At 39.0% G+C, this 20,210-nt stretch overlaps 1 long non-coding RNA gene across 2 annotated transcripts in view; it reads left to right on the top strand.

Annotated features, from left to right (window-relative positions):
* LOC107207075 overlaps positions 1 to 19,920 on the top strand; it is a 39,030-nt gene extending 19,110 nt beyond the window's left edge. The window contains exons 3-5 of one of the 2 annotated variants that reach the window (XR_001522602.2): positions 4,633 to 4,706; positions 4,947 to 5,097; positions 18,853 to 19,920. This is a non-coding gene — a long non-coding RNA (uncharacterized LOC107207075). Of the gene's footprint in view, positions 1 to 4,632; positions 4,707 to 4,946; positions 18,686 to 18,852 lie in introns of those variants that run through there. The other variant, XR_001522601.3, reaches the window with a different exon arrangement.
* The last annotated feature ends 290 nt before the right edge of the window (positions 19,921 to 20,210 follow it).

Raw genomic sequence — 20,210 nt, forward strand, 5'->3', positions numbered from 1 at the left:
CCCATTTTACAGCCGCTTTACATTTGAGATGTGAACCTTCGGCAATTAGACCAATTACATGGAGACAACTATCCCATTCCTCTCCTAAATGGGATGGGAGGAATTCAGTTATACTAGGCAGTTGGGAGCTGGAAAAAATCACCCCATTCTTCCTCCAGTCCTGGATTTTCCATACACAAGCCCAAGAGAGGGATTAGGCTAGAAGCTTTGAAATCTTTCTCATCCTTTGGCTGTCTAAAGCGGAGAGGTTGGTTTAGTCCAGACAGCCAGCACTGCTGGAGCTTCATGCTTTGCAATAAAACTCCTGTCTGTTGCAGCCCATCTGTAATGAATTCTTCAATAAACAGAGAAGCCTGTGACACCTCAAGCATCCCTTGCTTGCCCTGGCGTTCCTGACTCCAGAGCCCTGTGCTCACACGCTGCAGAAATGCAGACTTGGTGTGTGCAATGCTCAGAAGTCTCTGTTTGTAAATATTGGACTGTAAATTGTCCTTTTACCTCTAGCACTTGCTTGTCATTCTCAATTTAATATAACAGCTAACTAATACTTATTTTCTGAATTTTTTAGGAAATGTAATGATCAAATTCATTTTTAACCTGGCTGTTTTCTCTGTCCCAGTTTTAGCTTAATATCTTTGTTTCTTTTTTCTTTTCTGTGTCACCTTTGTAGGCAGCTGAAATGTTCATTTTCCTTTAATGATCCAGTCCTTACATCTTACATTAGGCATCTTACAGCTGAAATGTTCATTTTCCTTTAATGATCCAGTCCTTATATCTTACATTAGGCTAAATCAGGAAGGGAAAAATTCTAAACCAACCTGAAGACAATTCTTGCTTGTTAAGTGAATTAGTATCTTTCCAAGGAGAAGAGAGAGGAAATCAAACCACAATTAATTTAACAAATTTCCCATCTTAATGTTTCATGGGAGGTTGATGTTTCTTACATAACAGGAGAATTTGTCTACCTTTGTCCAACACAGCTGCTCTTAGCCAGATGTGACCAAGAGTTGCCCTAAATGCATTTTTTTGTTTAATTGGGCAAGATATCTCTTTTGGGGCATGTAAAGTGTGACTGACAAACATCTGCCATGAACATGACTGCCTCTGCACTAGAAACATGTAAATAGATTTGCCCTGCTCCAACCGTCACTGGCATCTTCTGGAAAGTTTTCAAACATATTAGTGAATATTTAGAAATGTTTCTGACTTGAGTGTTCTATTTCCTCTTATTTTATTCCCTCAGCACCCTTCATTAGTGCAGTCATTTACAGGAAAGCTGAGATGCTGTGGGGTTTTTCTCTTGATTTTGCCTTTGCTGATTCTCTTATTGGTGTAGTTTGGTTTTTTTTAATATTACTCGCTTTATTACTTAACTAAAATTGACTGTACCCTGGCTGTGGCATCTGCTTCATCATGTATGAATTTTTCCAAGAGTTTACTTTTCTTCCCTTTAAACACAGCTGTACTGATGTATGTGAGAGCTAGAGTTAAAGTAAGCTATGAGTTCCCATTATAAAGGTGATTTTATAATTATTTTTTTAGGTACAGTGGGGTGCTGTAGTGACATTGCTGTCTTTCCCTGGGAGCAGGATACAGGTGTAGCTCTTTGAGGAGGAAGAAGTAGGGCTGGAGGGAGGTGGATTTCTGTGTGGTGTTAAGCAAATAGTTCTACCTGAGCAGGTTTTTTGATTTTTGTCACAGTTTATTTGTAGTATTTGTTTGTTTCCTTCTTTTAGGAGAAATGAGGAAAGGAAGCTCTTGCAAAAGATCACCAGTCACAAACCTAAACCACAGCAGTCAGAAAGTCAACACTTTCCCAGTTTTTCCACTTGTTTTTGTATCTCTTGGTTAAAGGGGCAGTGCTATCCTCAGCAAGGCAGCACAGGTGTTTTTTATGGAGGTGTTTTTATGAGTGACAGTGTCCTGTTCAGTCTGGGGGTGGTGACTGCAAGGTTACTCCTCACCCCAGCCTGTGTCAGTGTGAGCCACAGGAATCACATGGCAGCAGTCTGCAGGAGGGAGGAGCTGAGGACAGCCAAAAAATGATGCTGTAAGTCTACTGAACAGCTCATTCCTCCATTGGAGGCTGCTAGATAGTTCTGGAGTCCCATGGAAGTCCCAAAAATCAATTATTGGGACTAATTAAAGGCCAAATTATTGTGGACCTCCCCAGAGGGCAGTGTTAATTTTGTGCAAACTAAACTGATGTTTCTCAGTTCTGGGAGCTCCATTTGTGTCTAACTGGAAATTCATTTGTCAGAGTTCTAAACTTCACAGATTTTGATTGTCGAGTTGCTGTCTCACAGTGGGAAAAAGAGATGAGCATTTTTCTGGGGCTTGACAAATCTCCCCACAACTCACAATTTTCCCTGCAGCTTCTGAAGCCACGGGGCAGGCTTGGTATCAGTACCCATTCTGTTGCTAGTTTGTGACATTAAACTGATGAGTGAATTTGTAAAGCAGAGTTCAATGAATTAAAAATTCCCATCGTCCACGCCAAATTTATTTTTTGTTCTGTTTTATGGGATGATTCGGAATGGTTACTAAAAATGAGGCCAACATGATACAGAGCAACCTGAGAAACTTTTCTAAATAGAGCATTTAAGAGAAGCTGTTGTAGTATTGTGCTTTCATTTTTTCATTTTTTCATTTGATTTTAAACAAACAAATCCTGCATTCAGAGTATAGCTTTCTGTGTGTTGGGTTCACTGTGTTTTCTACATCCACTTAAATCCCAAACTTGTAGCATTACAGTTTACAGCAGGATGGAGTTTTCTGAATTAAGTGTTTAGGATTGCAGACAGAGTGAGGCAAATCCAGCAGTCACTACTGCATCAACACAATGGCCATGAAAATAAGTTTTATTGATCCACACCTAAATAGGTACATAAAATATTTTTGTTTTATAACTAATCCCTGTAGAAAAGGCTAAGATATATTTCTAAATAAAAATGTTTCCTGAAAGAGATGATCATAATTCAATTCTAAAATATTTTCCTTTTGCAGTACTTATAAAACAGCACTAATAAAAACCCCAGAGTAATTGCTCACAAAGCAACAAGCTGGTTTATGGAACACATGCTCTTGTGTAAATAAGTAAGCCATAGATCCTGAATGAAATCCTTTCCTAATCAAGGATCTGTGTTCACTTGCATTTCCTTTCAGATATCTCCTCTTGCTGGTAGAAAGCATCCTGTGGCTGTTTCCCACACTCTCTCAGTGCTGTGCCACTGAGAGCTGCTTCACTCTTGTTCTGTTGGCACTTGCAGGACATTTGGTGGTATAAATCAAACACTCCTGCTTTGCATGTAAAACACGGGTGGGATTAAAGCAAGTCTGTCTTTCCTGGGGAAGTGTCAGATGCAGAGTGTTCCCTGTGCACAGATTTCACAGGTAACAAAGCAGCTGTGGCAGGCTGGGGTTTGTGTGTGTTGTGGCAGGGAATCCATCCTTGCCAGGCATTCACATGTTCTGCCGAGGAGAACTCCATGCTAAGGAGTTTATCTATCCAATTTGTGCTCACAGATATGAGGTCTTCAGGGAGGAAAATGCTGCATTGTGGCTGAAGTGCCCTGGCACAGAATCCTTCCTGCAGTGTGAACTCACACTGTCAGAGCTGAACTACGATTCTGTTCCTGGAGAAGCCGCATAATGCATTAAAATAAGAGCTGGGAAAGGCTGAGCAAAATTTTGACTATTTCTGACACAAGGGCAAAAAGACAATTGCATGAATACTTGTTTGAGTCTCTGCAAAGGGCTGATATGGTAAAATGTTGTTATATGCAGACAGTCACTAGTGCTTTTACTGCTATTTTTTAATGGGGTATAGACTCTTGGCAATACCCACATCATCTTTAAAAAAAAATGAATAAAATCAGTTGATATACCAAATGTATTCCTTTTTATATTAAAATGTCTGTTGGGATACCATCCTAGGACAAAAACAGTTTCTCTCCTATGTAAATTAATTTTGTTCAGCTCGCTTGGATATATGAAAAAATGAAGATGAAATATCTCTAACCTTTCACAGGTTTTTCCAGTTGTTAGAATGAAAAAAGAAAATCCTTTTTTCTTCAACCCTGCACACAGTGTTTTTTGAATAAACCAGAAAGTCCTTCCATATTTTTACCAAGTAATTAAACCACTGATGAATTTCAAACTGGTATCAAACATTTCTGCAGTTCTGCTCATCGAGTTCAGGCAAAACTCAGTTTACCTTTGAAAAATAATTCAGATGAAAAATTTCTAATCTGGCCTAGGTGTTTTCCAAGTAATGGATCTGACACCTTTGGAACATTTCTTTGAAGTCCTTGTCAAAAAACCCTCTAACTTGCTTTTCCATTGATCTCTACATCTCTGCAAACAACTTGGATTAACAACAAAACCTGTGAGAAATTAATGATTTGTTTGGCTTTGGAACGTAAAGCACTCTGTGCTCATGCAAAATGGGTCCCTACTCCATCTTCTTGACTTGGTGATTTTATCAACTGGCGATTTCCAGTACATGAAGAACGAGGGGTGTCAGCAGGTCACCTGCATCAGCTAAAAGGAAACACACCTGGAAAAGTGGGAGAACTTAAAAAGCAAAACTGGTTTGAGAAAATTGATTGTTTTCTCTTCATCTTTTGTTAGCTCTGACTGTGGCCCTCAAAGGAAGGAAATGTTATCACAACAAACGTTTCCAGAAATCTCAAAATCAGCAAAAGGTAAGGTTTATGGGCCTATTTTTGTATCCACTGCTTATATCTAAATGCAGTAGTAATAGGAACAGACAAACCTTTTTTAGCTGGAAGAGTCTCTGAAGACCTTTTAGAACAAATATTTAATGTTCCAGTTTTTCTTTCAATGTTCATGTGAGCATAGGAATCTCACCAAGAACTTCAAAAATCATGGGGAATTTCCTCATCAGTTTTGCACTATATAATTTCTGAAATTGTGTTTTACAGCTCTGCTCAATCTGAAGATACCAATTTCCTATGATTTGATCATGATTTGAGCAGCAAACCATCTCTCCACTGCTGTTACCCAGCCTACATGGCCTCCTGGATCTGTCTCACGTTGCTGCAGATGTGTGCTGGCTTCTGGTTTTGAGACATGGTAGAAAAGAGATACACTTGCATGTATTTTGTGGTGAAAATAATAGCAGGAAGGAAAGGAAATTTAATCACTTCTTTCATAAAGCATGAGAGAAAAAAGTCCCACACACCTCATTGTCTCTTTTAGGTGACCTTATTGCATTTTTCTGAAGCTAGAAGGCAAGTTAAAAAGAAAATCTAGCCTACTTAAACACTTGCACTTCTTCAGGAAGAGTTCAAGATATAGTGCAAGGCACAATTAACATTGGCCCTGGCAGTAGCTGTAAAGTGTATGCTTAAAATGAGTCATGGAAAAAAATATACCAAGTAGTTTTACTATTACTGTCAAAAATACACTTTATTACTAAAAAAAATAAGAAGACTTAATTTATTCTAATTAGGACACCTGCTTTAGAGAGGAGCATGTAAAATAGCAGCAAAGCACTGATGAATTTTTGAACCATGAATTACTTTTATTACCACCTGAAGCCCATATTTAACCTCCTGAGTACAGCAATCAGGATAGATGATGTAAGAGGGGACTTCTATATTAGTTGTGCCTGAAACATTAATGCCTTCTAGGTTTCTTTTCTCAATATACAAGCAAATGGAAAAAAAAATGCAGAAATAAAGGATACTGTGGTAGACAATAAGAAATGAGGTGACAAAACTAGTGAGAACTGCAATAAGATAAGGGATGCAGCTGATGAAAGTGTGGTCACAAAGACTGTAAAGAGAATGGGTGTGATTAATGAGCCAGCCTGCAATGCCAATTGCATTAGTGACGGGAACATGGGGAAAAGTGGAGAAATGGGAGCTTCTGGGGCAGAAGCTGAGGGTGGATATCTAGGATGGCAAAAACCACAGTGGAATAAAGGATTTAATTGCAATTTCGAAACTGAAGGACCTGTGCAAATCAGGAGAAACAGAAAATGCATCTAATGGGATGGAAGCAAGATGGCAAAGTGTGGCTGAAATAGAAACTTCTGGACTCAAAATGCTTAGGGCAAGAATGGTAAGGTAGTTTCAAGCTACAAATGTCACTGAATTGTTATCAACTACAAGTTAAGGAGAATTTAAAGAGAAGGATAGAAATAGGTATGTAAATAAGTATGATTGAGTTGGAAACCCTACACTAGAGGGCTGAGAAAAGCACCCTGGAATGGGGCTGCCCTGCTCTCTACAGAGGCAGCATGTAAACAGGGATGGCTGGGAGCAGGGTCAGCCTCTGTGGGACACAGGGATTTGGTGAGCTGGCAGCTCAAAGATAGGAGCAAAGTATTTTAGAACAAGAGGAAAATATTTTAGAGGCCATTGTAAGAGCTGACTGAGGAAAAAATGGGCTGGCTGACAGTAGCAGAGCTGGGAGGGCAGTGTGGAAATGGCAGAGAAACTTTCAAGGAGCTGAGGAGGGAATTTTTGTTGCAGAAATGCCTCAGCTTGTGCAGTGGTGGATGTGCCTGGACACAGTTAAGTGCCTCCCTTAGTCATGGGTTAAGAACAACAAATTAAGAGGATTAAGAAGGATGTTTGAGGACTCTTTGGGATTGCTCTGTTATTGTAGGGCTGAGTAGCTGAGGCTCTGTGGCATTACTATTGGGGAAAGAAAGAATGACTAATAAAGCTAGGGCAGTGTCCATTGTATTAAGGCTCTTGAGTCCAAAATAGCTTTGAAAAGATGTCAGCTACTCCAGAGCATTTAAATACTAGCAGTGTCCTCAAGTTACAGGTAGAAATCTCATCTGGAGTTTATTTTAGGAACAACAGAAAAAGCCTTCAAGGCAAAGGGCTGTGTGTTCAAATGGGTTATGAAATCACTGAAATGAAATTGGAAGTTATGAGTTAAAGTAACGCAGAAGAATATAACCAGAAAATTAAGCTACAGCACAAAAAGTCAGGACAAAGTGATAATTACTTCATCATATTGATCTGGATACCAGTGTGGCTGAAGAAGAGCAAAAAACCTTGTCAGTGACATATGGAAAAGAAGAGAGGGCTGCAGACATTACTCATGGCCCTAAAATAAAATTGCCTGTTTTCAGCAAGGGAGAGATTATTGACCTGAGAACAAAACTGGGTAGCTGATGAGATGGAAATACATTCGAGGTAGAAAAAAATCTGGAACAAATCACAACAAAGAAAGCAGGGAATTTCTTCAATGACTTGGTCATGTGTTAGAAACAAGCTCTGAAGGAGAGCACTGAGCTCAGACCTGCAGGTGAGTCCCAGGATGTCAGCTGGGGTACCCTGGGAGGCTGGGTGTGGACCTGCTGCCTGGTCTAGTTTGAAATAAAAGCTGATGTCTCAAAGCACAGTGAGCACTCAACCCTCAGAGCAAAAGGGCAGTGTGCTGGAGCAGTGGGCACTAGACCAAAAACAATAAGCTTGCTGCTGGATAGTTCAGTCATCCTAAAAGGCAGGTATGATACCATAGCCTGATCCAATTGCCTAATGCAGCAGGGAACTCAGCTCTGTCAGCTCCTTGCTGACTTTTTCTTCTGTAGCCAATCATGATATTCATTGCAGGTGTAAGATGCTACTGCTCTGACTTCATTATTCGGTGGCTTAAATGCTTTGACCTAGGTTTCTTGATCCTTGATTCTGTCCTGTCTAAAATGAAATCTCTACCCAGAAAACACCCTGAAGCAGCACTTCAGAGCTCTGTGACAACCAATGAGCCTTATCAGGTCAATGAATTAAAGCTGCAGCAGAACTTATTATCCAGAGCCTTGCAATCAGTGATACAATGTAAAGTCAATTTTAGAAAACTTTCTGTGCTTCCAAAAGACACCTGCAGGATATAAAGTTATTCTAGTTTCTTCTAATTTTTGTACACAAGGTACCGGAAGACAACTGGAAGGGTTTCTCATATGTTTCTCTCACCATCAATGCATTTGCAGCCATTTGCTGCAACTACACAGTTGTTGAAAATATTTGTTGAAATTTATTGAATATGATAAAACCATATAATTTTCCTTGGAGCCTAACCACTGGAACAGTGGGTTAAATTAAAGGCAGGTCTTTGCTAACCTGTTTCTCTGAATCTGTCACATTTCTCTCTCCACTTGTGGTGGGAGGAGGTCCTCAAAGAAAGGATATTTGGACAAAACCACTGATTTTGAATAGGTCAGTCAAAACCACACACTTGCTGTAGAGCAGCCACTATGTGAGATTTAGGGTGGGATTTATTTTTTTTTTTTATAGTATCTGCATCTTTTTTTACCTCTGGAAGGTGTCTGTTCTTGGGTAATCTTTGTTCTTTATGCATTCATGCACTTGTTTTTGGAATTGACTATTTTTATGTTCTCATGTAATAGAGTTGCTGCCCCTCAGCTCTGGACCACACTGTACTGGCATTCAGTACTTTTGCCTAAAGTCACACACTCAGAAGTGAGACCACAGTAGGATTGTGTGTACCTTTTCCAAGGAACCAGAGGTGCTGGCTGCACTCTTGTTGCTGCACAGATCATTCAGCCCTTGCTTCTAAGCAGAAATTTGCCCAGCATGCATTGATTCCACACTAAGAAGTCTCTGCCCTGACCTTTTAGGCAGATATGAGTCTCCCAGCTGGTTCTCCAGAGCTGGTTCAGAACTGAGTCTCCAAAGAACAGTAAATGCTCTAATACTTTTGTTCTGAAAACTGTGAGAAAACAGCTTCATCAGAAATAAAAACTAATCACAAAGTGCTGTTAATGAGCTGTAAATGACCGAGTATTCCTATCCAAGTTCATTTGATTGTGTAACACTGTTGATATCCCAGAAAAGCCACACCTTTGGATGAGGGGAAATGCTCAAGGTGGAATCAGTAGAGGTAATTTGTGAGCATCTGAGGAGCATCAAGGAGCAGAACCGTTCCATGGTGGTATCAGAGGCGAGTGTCACAGGAATGCGAATCTGTCCACATCTCAAATCAGAGAGAACATGAAGTATTAAACATAGACTTTTTAATTATCCATCTCTGAAATCTCACAAGCTGCTGTTGATTATTAACTCTCACACTTGTGGGTGTCCATGGGGCTGTTAAATATATGTTGCACTGCTTTATTTGTTTCAGAAAAAGGAAGGCAAAATGGATGGACTAGAAAAAGAGAATAAAGATCCTTTAGGCAATTTTTTTTCTACGTCCCAGGAGAGAGCTGAGAGCTCATGGGTTCTGATCCAGATCAGCAGGGTGTTATAACACAGAAATAAAACGTTGTGCTTTGAATGAAACAATGTGTTGTATAAGTCAAATTAGGATTCAACACTGGATCACAACATTTTAAACCTTTTAATTTACATTCGTAAGGTGATCCAGCTCAAGACACATTTGACAACAAAAGAAAAAATAACCTTTTTGAACACATACTTCCTGTTAGCTCCTTAATAGACTTTTTCTCTTTTCAAAGCTGAAATAAATAAAAGATGGGAAAAAATCAATATGTAAACAGGTGAAGAAATTTATTGGCTGAGAGTGTGGGCAGAACTAATTTAGATAAGGCTATGCTTCTGCAGTAATCCAAGGTTTCAAAATAACCTCCTTTGCAAATGTTTGACCTTAATAAACCACAGTGGATGAAGATGTACCAGAAAAGTTTGCTTCACTTCTGGTACTTATTGATTAACTAAAAACATAGGTATTATTTGCTTTAATCAATTTTTCTTTTTTTTTTTTTTAAAGACTTGTTAGCCTAAATGTTATTCCTGGAACAAGATACCAGTTCTTTGACCAGTATCTCATTTAGAGGTTTGATTTGGAATTTTGTAGGAGAAAGCATTTTTATCCCATTGGTTTCAGCTCTATGGAAGTTCAATAGTGAGGATCTTTTTTTTGTTTTTTGAGACAAGCAGTCCATTAAAAGAACTTGAAATGTGATTCTTTATAAACAATTTTCCCATTTGAAGATAGAACTTTAGGCAGGGCTCTATTTCAGCCAAAGACAGGATTGAGAGAGCCTTCATAGTGGGACCTAAAGAAGATATGTGCTGGAACCATGTGCTGTTGGACTCTGGCCTCAGTGAGCTGTTTGGGCTTGTAATCTCCAATTCTTTATGTCAGTCCAGCTTGCAGGATTCCCAGCTGAAGCCTGGGAAGACCTGGCTGTCCCAACAGATCAGTCTGCAATACAATAAACAGCATTTCCCACTGGTCTTTTGGGGGAAACAACAGTGGAGGTAAATACAGGAATTCTGGGATGGCTCTGAAAAGCACTGTAGCTAATGGGAACAGCTGGAATCTTGGTCTGTCTTGGTTATTCAACAAGTTTGGAACTGCAAAGCCTGTCTCTGATCCTACAGTTGTGCTGTTCATGCCTTGCTTGTGCCTCCCAAACAGCCAGGAGGCAGCTGCTACTTTGTGCACCTTTGTCAGCTGCATTTCTCATCAGCCTTGACAAGTGGCCAAGTATTCTGCAGGGCACTGCTTTCCACATGGCGTCCTTGCAGCTGAATGAGAGGGAAAAATGGTCAGGAGATCCGTCTCTACACACCCATGCACGGTGTTTGGAGGGGCACTTCTTACATTCTGGGTGATGTTTAGTCCTGAGACAGGTAGCAGGGTGTTTTCACTATATGTTGCACTGAGTTGGAGACACCAGGAAGGTGACTGAATGAATGATACAGAATTAGATAGGCTGGGAAAGACCTTTGAGATCATCAAATCCAGCCTTTTCATGTCTTGGTAAGAAAGATGTGCAGATTTCCTTATTCCAAGCAGTAAACAGACTCTGAATTGCCTTTGTAAACATTCACAATGTATTCTAGCCATGCTCCTAAGCCTTCCAACTCATGTGGAATAAAGGAATTGTTCTTGTGGAGCTGATAAAGGAATTTGTATGAATGCAAGCTGGTGGATTGGAATCTTTCAACAGCTCAACAGGGCCATTCCTTTTGCTTGTGCTTCCAGGAGAAGTCAGGGAGTTAACCTGTACAGAAGACATCCTAACTGCTGCTCTTTCTCATAAAACAATTATATCTGACAATACACCTGTTAAAATATTGTCAGATTGGGGTAAACAACAACAACAACAACAACAACAACAAAAATCAATGATTCCACAGAAATCGTTGCACCTTTCATGACTTATTACAGACCCAGGGTATCAGACTTTCAGCCTACCACCCACAAAGATACTTGGTTGTTCAAGAAGTATAAAGACAAATAAGGCAAGAATGTTATTTTAGTAGAGCTTGCCCTGTAGTCCAGCATCATCTAAGATTTTATTACTTATTTGTCTGAGTGGCTGTGCAAACTTTATGAAACTTTAGCATTTAAAACTCAAGTAAAAATGAGTAATATTTAATTGGTGTCTTTTTCTATACCATACTGGGCCTGTCACCACTGATTTTAAATAAATGACTAGACTAGCAAAAATCTTAAATTTTCTCACATCCTCTGCTGCCTCATTATAAAGACATTTCAGACAAGAATACCATAATTTTTTTTCAAGTCCTTTTATTTCCTCAGACAGTAACAAACATGGGGGGAGAGGCTCTTGGCTGAACCTGTCAGCCATGCATGGGAGAACATGAATCTTGACTTATCAACAGTCATCAGATCTCTCAAAACTTAAGTTCTACCTTGGGTAATATACACATATTATTTCAGACCACTGACTAGCAGTATATCATCAGAAGAGGAGAGGAGCTTGAGATCTGTTTCCTTCACACATTGGCAATAAAAAAATCACTGCTTTTTTATGTTCTTTCACACTTCTTGAAACAAAATTCTCTCACAGATGTTTTGTTCAGAGCTTGGCTTGATGAGCAAAGACATATGTGAGGAACACATGAATCAGCATCTTCACATTCAGACTTGTTTACTGCCACGTGTGGAAAGTCTTGGCCAGGAGGTAAGGGGCTTTACCACCAGTGACAAAAGTGTGACTCTCTGTGATAGAGTATTTTCCTCTGGTTCTAGTACCAGGAATTTCTGCAGTTTTCTTTTCAGTCCTGTACAGCTGTGTGATGAGACAGTCCAGCGGGAGTGAAGGCAAGGGTTCAATGAATTCAGCCCTCAGGTTTCCCTGGTGGAGACTGGGCACTGAGGGAGGCTGGCTGCTGACAGGGAGGGTGAGGAACACACCAATCCACTGCTTCCTTTAGAGATGGTCCCATAGCTGTAATCACAAAATGAATAATTTCATAGAGCTATGATGTCAGTGTCAGTAATGGGAATGAAATTATTTCCTGCAGGAATGGTGAGAGCTCAGTTCACCGTGGCAAACCCCATCTCAGAGGTCCCTCAGCCGCACAGCATTGCTACAGGCATCACTGGATGTGGGAGCTCAGCAAAGTTCCCACAAATCCCTTTAAGATTATCAGTCTTGGAAAGGTCATAAATCCCAGCCTGGGATAGCTGTGGGAATGCCAGTCCCAGTTATTGCCTGAATACAACTCTGTTTCGAAAGGGAAAGGTTGCTGCTGGTTTAAGGGCCTTTCTGTGACTGGCCCCATGAAGAAGGTGAAGTGTTTCTGAAGAGAGGGCACTCAGCCACACCACAGGATTCACCACTGGCCCTTGACCTGAGGGGCTCTTGGTTGCTGGAAGTTTTGTCATCCTGTACCAAAGCTGTAAAATCTCAGTCTGGGAAAGCATCACAGCATGTTACCCCACTGATGTCACATATTGCTTGTGCTACTCCAAAAAGTCACTGTAATGGGTGCAGAGCAGGGCTGTGCAGCTTGGGCACTCCTGTTCTCCTGTCTTTTGGACAGCAATGGGCTACCTCTGCCTCGGGGTCTAGAGCATCCAAATATCAGCAATCCTGTAAAGTCTGCTCTGGGCTTTAGTTTCTTTCATTAAATCCCAGTATTAACATTTGCTATCTGTCATGGGGAGCTGGAAAAAGGAATTCTAACATTAAAGAACTTGAATATCTGAATTTGCATAGACAGAGCTATTAATCTCATTCTCTGTCCTCTCCTAACTACAATCCTGAGTCAGGGTCTTTCTGAACTAATTCCATTCCATACATTATTTCAAAGTGTTTCTTTGTCTTTCCATCTCATTTTGGTTTCCCCTTTAAGAAAATACACAATTTCTCATTTCTTATTGTATTCAGGTTCCAGTGAAATGTTTTCAGACTAAAAAAGCAGAAATTTTACCGTGACACTAGAACTGGAAACATTTATTTGAATCTATATTATCTAAATATTTTACATCTGAGTTCCAAGACACAAGGAAATAGTTTCTTTTCCTTGAAATCATAATTACTACACTGATAATCCCTCATTTTCAATTTCACCAATTTCCTGTTGGTAGATTGATTTTTATCATCAGTGTTTGGCCGGTTCAATCAACTGTTCCTGTAGGATATTTTTCTGTGTTTCTATGTATTTTGTTAGTGAGGAAAACAAAAATAAACACCCAAAACTACACATTAAATAATCTATCAGAAATCTCAGGAGGTTGAAAAAGCCCGATATTTCTCTTACTCTTTTGTCAGTTTAGAAATAAAATACTAGAATAGAGTTTCTTCTCCCCTCAAACTCAATACAATTTATTTAACAGGGTGTCCTACTGCAAATAATTTAAGTACATTGAAAATAAATATTAGATTTATATAAACAAGCAGATTGAGTAACATGAAGGGAGATTTAACTGAAATAATCTTATTGCAGGCACAATTTAGACTTTGTTTTGGTTTACTTTAGAAGATATATATTTTTAAGTTATGCTATATTAGGGATTTCTTTGCACATCATTTAACATTAAAATATAAAATAAACAAGCAAGGTAATGTCTTATTGAAATATTTATAAGTGGCTGACTCTGTGTCTGTGTGTACTTTCAGAGCTATTCTGTATCTCTAAGGAGATGAAAAATAATTTATTATTAGTGCATATTCTTATAATCTAAATTTCACCCCAGAACAAAGAAGTTTTGGCAACACAGTCTGTCTTGCACACTCTGCCAGGAAAAGAATTGTCAGATGTTTGCTTGTTTTCTATTGGGTGTTCTTAACCTGATGAAAGGCAAGGTGACCATTTTCTCATAACTAGAATTTCATGGTTTCGAGAAGTCACCAGGAGTCTTAAATATGTCTTCAGGTAGTCACCATGTTTTCTAAAGGAAGTATATAAACTAAATCAGGAGAAACTGGTCTGTCTCTTTACCCCATTCCTGAAATGAAATTGGCAGCCCATATGCTGCTTCAAGATCAGCAGTAAGTAATGATCATAGTATACCATATTCTGTATTTCTGAAAAGAGAAAATAACTGCACTTGGGTTTTTTTTTGGGGGGGGGATGTATTTTTTTTAACTCAGTGGCAAAACAACTCTTCTCTCAAGGAGAATTTCATCTTTTTGAAGATGAAAAACTAAGGGCTGAGAAATATCTTATTTCTTCACTTCAGAGGCAAAAAACGTACCAGAAGAACTTGGAAAATTACAACATATTCAATGTTTGATCCATTCTGTTCCCAGCCTTAAAAAGAAATGATTAAATATTCATTTTGAAGTTAGCTTTGCATGTATGCTGTAGATACAAGCCTGGTTGACAGAGTGGGTTCAGACTTGTAGACATCTTTGTACATGTAAGAATAAATAAACAAGAGGGCTAAGAATAGATGAGAAAGTGCAAACCTGTTTGTTGGGTTTTGCTGACAAACTCTCAGGAGTGACATGTAATACATTGCACCTGATGCAAATTTATTATGGGGAGGTGGCTTTAAATGTTTAATGTGATGGTACGGGGCAGTTTTTCTCATTAGGGATTAACACAGGAAACAGTTTACTTTGCCTGTGTAGCTGCTTTAGATAAGTCACTTCTGAATTTACTGCTTCAAATACCATAAGATGAAACCTAGAATAAGCCATAACCTCTGGTAGAAGGCTAATGATCCACTCTTATTTTACCTTTACACGCTACTTGCAGAGCTCTTGTGGAAACTGAAATGCCCCTTTTTAGCAGAAAATGAGTGGCAGAGGTTTGGTCACTCCTGAAAACATTTTGTCAGGGAAGGAATTCACAGTCAGACACAGAAATCCTGGCCTTTGCCAGTGTGTTCACTGCAAAGTGAGAACACTCTGTCAGGGCTGCACTTCTGAGGAGCTACTGCAGTTCACGGAATGGACTCAACGTTGGCTTTGAGGAATTTACGTTCTCAGTTAATGGAAGAATGCCATAATTAGCAGATTCAGCAGGAGAAAAGCAATATTAACTTGAGAACCCTTTCAAGTAGCCCATTTATTTATTGTTCTTAAAAGATGTCATTAAACCCCTTCATAAAGTATGAGAATTGCCCCACCAGAATATTAATATTATTCTATAACAAAACAAATTTTGACCACAGTATTTTCACCTTTGTCTTTTTTTCCTGTGCACTTTCTTCTGTGTAATGATGAGGATTAGTTGGGAGGGCAGAGGCTCCTCATTCAGATCAATGTGATGTAAAGTCAATGTCACTCCAAACCCAATGAAAAATGACTCAGGGTTGATGGAGAATTGCCAGTCCCATCTGGTGGTGACACTTATTCCCTAAGTGGAGTCTTAGCTGGCTGTACGTGATTTTATTTGGGATGTACCTTCTGTAATGGAGACAGAAATGACAGCATAGATGTGAGAGCATCTTCATGCACTCCTTGCTGCTCTCTACATCTCAGCCACTTTTCTTCAGCACATTTTTCTTTTCTCCTTATTCCTAAATTCAGATTTCAGTGTAGCTAAGAACTGCAGGATGTATTCCTCCTGTGTTAGGATGAGAGCAGAATCATTGAAACAGCCCAGAATGCAGGAGTGAAACTGAATTATGGCAATTCACCTGGCAATTCACCTGGCAATTCACCTAATACTTCACCCTTTAACTTCTAGGACCTTTCTGACACAGTAGCCTCATATTCTTTAATTTCCCTTCTTTTGCAGGCTGATGGGCTTGACTGCTTCAGGTAGCAGAAATTAGGATGCAAGAATGGCCTGTGGCCTCACAGAGCAAATGCTGGTGTGCTTCTTGTGGTGCTGTGCTTGCGAGCTGGAGGGTGCTTTTGCTGGAATATCAGCTAAGCAATATTTGTTTGAAAATCAGAAAAGATGACTCAGGTCTAAAGGCCCTATCCCTGGGCAACAGTACTGGAAGGGAAAGCAAGCAAAACAAAAAGCAATGAATGTTAATTGGCAAGTATTTGATACATGAGATTCTGGTTTTGTTGTCAAAATAGCTTGATAGCTACAATTGCCAACGTTTCTCCATGTTTTAGTTTCAGCTCTCTGGAGGAAAAGTTTTTGGGAGTAAATGCCAAAGTGGTAGAAGTTTCAACATATGAAGGATAAAGTAATTGGGAGGTGGGGCAGGAATGGGGGACAGAGGGTTATTTAACATGTGCTGGAAGAACTAACATGGCATGTGAAATCCACATTTCAGTACCTGTCCTGAAGCCTCTAGCTGCCACCAAGAATGTACCTAAGACCTAATTTGTGTCTAGACAAGCAGTGAAGACCAGCAGCTGTGATTTCTCTAAGAGTTCATGCTACCATAGCACTCCACTGCATTATTCATGTTTTCCTGATGCATGAAACATTTGGTGTCAGAACATCTTTCAATTTAAAAAAAAAAAAAAAGTTTCAAATAAGAGGGAGGGAGAGAGAAAGGACAAGACTTCTGTCCAAGAAAAGGACATCAGATCTTACACAGAACTGTCATTAGCTGTGTTGGTATAACTGGCAGTATGACCAGGGATCTTGAATTCCTCACAGAAATAAAACCAGAGCAGTTCACTTTCTGCTTCTTTGTTCTTCTTCTGCCTCTATGTTGTTTGGCTTAAAGTGTTTCAGAAGAGCTAAGGATGTCCTTGAATTTCCATTCTTTGCCATCAGGTTAAAATTCCTCCAGATGGGGATGTTTTTTCAGAGTGACACTGGGCCTTCGGCTCCCAGCATTATCCTGACAGCATTGTTTGTTCCACATTTCTCCAATGTGAGATGTTCTCCAACTTACTGCCTTTCCACAACACTTTGGCACATTCTTTATTTTCCTTTTTTCCTGAAAAACCTTCCAACTCCCCTTTCTCTGTAGGCTGCACATTGTAACCTATATGATACCTCTGCATGCCTGCCCTAACAACTGGGCTCTTGAATGATATTTAAATGATAGTTATTAATTTGGCCATTTGGTTCTTCCCTGCTGATCAGCTGTCAAATAAAAATTCTCACTTTACTGTACATGTCTTTGAGTTGATGCAGATATTTGAGCATTTTCAGGAAATGCTTTAGTGCATTGATTTTATTGTCCATGACTTTTTTTTTCTTTTTCTTTTTTTGGTGGTGAAAAATGCCATTCTGGGAGTAAGAGATCAAAACCTCTCAAATCTCCCCAGAACACCACATAAACATTGAGCAGTGCTAGTGGAAGTGTCCTGACATGAGTTCAGCCTTTCTGCTCATTCTAAATCTGAAGAGATCACTTTGACATGGGGCATTAAGTAGTTTCCTGTGGTGGTTTCTCAGTCCTTGGTCTCTGGTGAGACTGCAAATAGAGGTGAGAATTTCTGTCAGCTTTGATTGTGTTTTGGAAGCTGCAGACGCTCATTTTTTTAGGAAATTGTGTAATTTCTCTACAGCTTTCTTTTAGGAGCAGCTCACTTTCTCCACTCCATCCTAGTGACTTGCATGAAAACTAATTAATGAAACAGTCTAATTAAGTCTATTTTTTTTTTCTGGCAGAAAATTAGATTTTTTTTTTAGTAATAGATATTAAAAAAAATCAAGATAAATATTTGCTTTCTGAACAGATCTGGTAAGGTCTGAATTGCCCCCAGAGAAAGTAAAAGGAAGGTGTCCATGTTTTAGTAATGAAATATTTGTCATTTTTTTGGTATCAAAACTGGACTGTGAGGTTTGGGGGTTTTTGGTAATTCAACCCTTCCTCACTTTCTTCAGTATCTTTTGTCAATTTATTGTCAAAGTACATGGTACTCCACCAGAATATGGTGTCTATTTGTTGCTAAGTAGAAAAAAACAATAGAAAAACTTTGGGGCACTCCTTCTTTCTCTTCTCTTCTTTTCCTCTATCTTGTTCTTTTCTACTGCATCTGCTTTGAATTTAATTTTTTATCTTCATTTTATTCCTGGGCTTAATTTTCCCAGAAATTTAGAGTAAGGCTCAGTCTATGGGCAGTATTCTGAAGAGACATCTGTGTTGCAGTAAGAGTGGGGACTGTATTCTCTGCTCATGTTAACCCAGTTTGTGGTAGTGCAGCGCTTTGAAATTTGCAGGGAAGACAACAGAGTTTGTGATTTAGAGTAGTGATGTTAGAGATTAGCCCTTGTTGGATTCAAGTTGTTAAATCAGGTGAAATTCACAGATCACCTGTTTTATCTCCTATTTCATTTGCCTAATCTTACCCAGGCTGTCAACTTGTTCTGTGCATATATGGACAAGGAAAGAGGAGAAATTAAACAAGATGCAAAGGATTTTTTTTGTGTCCCTTCTGCTGGGATTATGGTTGAAAACTTCCTCCTAATATTCTTGCAAGAACATTTTGTCTCTAAAGCTGAGGTTGCCTGGCATGCTGTACAAGCTATACTATACTTCACTATACAATACTGTAAAGAAGAAAGACTCCATAATTTAAGATTCCAAATGGTCAATTTATTAACTGAACTATTTAATTTGACATGAAATTTTGAAGAAATATAGAATTATGATAGTGAAGGTACTTCTCTGCAATTCATCGTGTGATGTGGGTATGAGAAATTGAGGGTCTGGTCTCTTATCTTTTCTTCTATTGCAGCTTCTCTTCTGGACTTTTTTGTTTTTCTGGGTTTTTTGTTGGTTTGTTTTTGTTTTTTTTTTTAATAGGTCTGCATAGACAGCCTGTGAATTGAAGAGTTCAACAGCCTAAAACCAGGTTCTCCAACATCTCCAACAGCTGCAGCTGAAGGACAAATCAGCTCTGATCGGACACTGGAGGGAGCAGGGACCACCATGCTGGGCACAGATTTGAAATGTAGGAGTATCTTCAAAAAAGCAATTGAATGGCTTCCTGAGTTCCCATTTCTGCTCCTTTCGTTAGCTGTGTCACATTAAGAGCCTTTCTCCTCCATCAGTTCATTGCCATGAGAATAAATGAGCTGTCACACACCGAGTACTCTGGGCTAAATCCTGCCTTTAGATGGCTGAAATTTCATTTGTGTCAATAGAATTTCATCCACGTGCACATCCAGGCATTTTTGTGCCTGTGGGGTGACATTTGCTTAACATTGTGGATTCAGATGAAAAATGGGAGGAGCTTTAATTTTTAAGGGGAAATCATGATTTAGCCACCTGCAAATGGGATATGGTTTCTACTTGCTACTTTTAAATCACCATATGAATTAAATAAAAAAACAAATCTACAATCAAATTTATGAATCTCTCTATGAAAATGGATGGTTTTTACAGCAGTAAATTAATTTTAAAATTAATTTAAAGTCGTAGTAAAGTAATTTTTACGTCAGATTTATTTTGTGTTGCACATGTTTTTTAAAAACCCATGATGCTGCAGGTATTTGTATACACAACAGGCATCTGTCACAGTAAAATGTATTAAATGCAGTATTGAACATCAGAAGTGGCCAGGTGATTGGAATTGGACCTTACTGAATCCAATAAAATGTTTTTGTTCACTTCATTAGAGTTATTTTTTTAATTATAGACATAGAAATAAACTGTTGCAATTTCATTATGTTATTTTATGCTTCACTGTTAAGAATGGAAATAAAAGGATCTATGCCTACTTCCTAGAGTAAGCTTTTGAGAGAAAGGTGAATTCTTCACAAGCATTAACTGTAAAAATATATTGTCTTTGCAACAAAGTAAGATCCCACTATCTAAGCTACATAAAATAAAACCCACTGTTACAGCACTGTAAAAAAAATAAAAACTTTTCTAAAGGGTAATGGAGTTCCTGATATGAAGGTGTTGTGTTTGAGGAATAATAGATATCACGAAGAAGTAAATCAGTTTTAGCAGAAGTAGCACTCAGTGAAAGATCAAGGGGGCTGGGGGAGATGTTGGTGACAAATTTGTTGTGACAATGCTGTAATAAGATGTTTTCATTGGTACTGTGCTCTCTCCTTCCCCTGGCTGCCAGTGCATGGTGGTTTTGTGTCTGGAAATGAAAACCAACCTTAACATGATGGATCAAAACTTGGAGAGAATATTTCTGTTTACTTTTG

This window comes from Parus major, chromosome 6, assembly GCF_001522545.3.
Source record: "Parus major isolate Abel chromosome 6, Parus_major1.1, whole genome shotgun sequence".
Classification (NCBI taxonomy): Eukaryota; Metazoa; Chordata; class Aves; order Passeriformes; family Paridae; genus Parus; species Parus major.